This window comes from Echinops telfairi, unplaced genomic scaffold, assembly GCF_000313985.2.
Source record: "Echinops telfairi isolate 266 unplaced genomic scaffold, ASM31398v2 ScPeMD7_443;HRSCAF=831, whole genome shotgun sequence".
NCBI lineage: Eukaryota > Metazoa > Chordata > Mammalia > Afrosoricida > Tenrecidae > Echinops > Echinops telfairi.
This window is the reverse complement of record NW_022104341.1, coordinates 22,224,971-22,227,131: the sequence shown is the minus strand read 5'-3', so window position 1 is coordinate 22,227,131 and position 2,161 is coordinate 22,224,971.

Here is a 2,161-nt window from a genome sequence, read left to right as displayed (position 1 = left end):
CATACCCACTACACCATGCATTAGTAGCTGAACCAATAAAGAAAGCAGATTTCTACAGAAATTATGATTTGCCATGGAGGAGATGAGGAATGGTGGTATCTTTTAGAGTGCAAAGTAATTGTGGAATGGAAAGAATTTCTTTGCATTGAGTTCCAAGAATGTCACTATTTATGACTGTGAGCTATGAAACCCTGAGCTATGAACTTTGGGATAAAGAGTAGTTTCTCGTGGAGAATAAATAATTAACAAATTAAAAACAAAAAGAATAAGAAGCGAGAACAATTCTCCTTTAATTGACAAAGATGATGTGGTGCAGTAGGAATTTCAAAGATTGGGGATGGGGAAACTGGCTTTCAGTGACTTATGTGGCCTAAAGCTTCATGAGTGTCATTTCTCAAGCTATAAAACAGAAGGCTGTATTGCATGGTTTCCAGGGCCCTGTAAGAGGTTGCTGTCTGTGTTTTTAAAACAGTAGTTGTGTCACTGAGTTCTGCCCTCCATGTCTACCACATAAGGATCATTTTGATGTGAAAGTAGTTGCTTCACTTTAAATGTCAAAAAATAAATGAAGATAATTTTTCTCAATTATTATCACAATTAGGATTTTTCTAGAAAGTATGTATATCTTTAGTTTTGACTTAAGAAATAAGCCTGACAACAAGTTTTATAGTCATTAAATGCAATTTATTTTCATGTATTAATTCTAAAAGTATTCTTGAAATATATCTTACTATTATTAGAGAGTCTGAGTTATTTTTTTGTGCCAATTTAGCTGATAAACACATGTGGGGTCAATTGAAGGATGGAGGGATAAATGGCTCAGTCAGTCTCGCCTTTCTAGTTCTCGGGTCTCTTGCTAGGTAATAGTCTGACCAGGGTGCAGTTGCCTGGGCCAGCTCCCTGCTTCAGCTGGCAAGACTCACTTCCTGCAAGACATCCCTGAGGAGAGGCCACATGGACCTTACCCCAATGCAGCCCTGGGTGCTGGAGCAGCCTTGTGGAGACCCCTGCCAGCGGTGAGATGCTTACATGTTCACTGATTTGGCTTTCCGCCTGCAGTCAGCGTCATAGTGCGTGTTTTGTGAGATGGAGGAGGACTTTGTGGATTGGTGTCGGACATATGGGCTATTGTTGGACTTGTAGGCTTGGGCAGCACTGGGTTGGGATGTTTTCTTGATGTGCACTTACCCTTTATATCAAACTCTCTTATACATGAGATTCTGTGGATTTGTTTCTCTAAAATACCCAGACTAACACAGAGTCTATAAAAGCCTTGGGGTGGGGGGGTGTTGTTATATTCCATCAAGACAGTTTTAATGCACGGCGACTTTATGCGCAACAGAAGAAAACAAAGCGCGGTCCTGCGCCATCCTCACAATTGTGCTTGTGTGTGAGGCCACTGTTGGAGTCACTGTCGCTCTTCATCTCTGCTCTCATCGCCTTTTGAGCCAGCATGATGTTCTTCTCCAGGGAATGGTCTCTCCTAATAACATGTCTGTATTGTCTGAATTGATATGACTTCATTAGATTCCAATATCCATTGCAGTGGTTGCACATAAAGCCACAGACAAGATTCTTGCTTAAAGGGTTTATTATGGAAGCTAAAGTTATAATATCAGTGAGAAATGCTCACAGTAGCTATTTACAAGGTCTGCTTACCGCTCTGTTGTAAGTCTTTACTTGAAACCATACAGTCCAAGCTCCATGGGTCAGCAAAACTAGCTCTCTGAATTAAGTACCCAGAGGCACTCTACTACAGGAAACCTCAGCGCCCAGGCACCCGGCTCCGCTTCCATGATTCAACAAGTCCTATTTTTCCAATTCAGTGTCCAGAGGCACCTCAGTCCACCAGCCAGCTTTCTGAACAAAGTCACTCAACTTGCTCCACAGGTTGGGACGTCCATCACCCTGGTCCCTGCTCTGACTCCTGGTTCTTCTGCTGCCCTCTGATGGTATAGCTGTATCCCTGATCGGGTCCAGAGGACACACTCCACTCCTGGCTCTTGCTGGTAAAGAGGACCCCTTGTCTGCTCCTCAGAGGGGCCATATTATACACAGCAGGATGCCACTCTAGACAATCCAGTTTGAAATTACTCGCAGATATCCTCTACCTTCTTACCAGGCCCAGGCAGGGAAAGGTTGTTTGGTGAGGGTTAAGAGA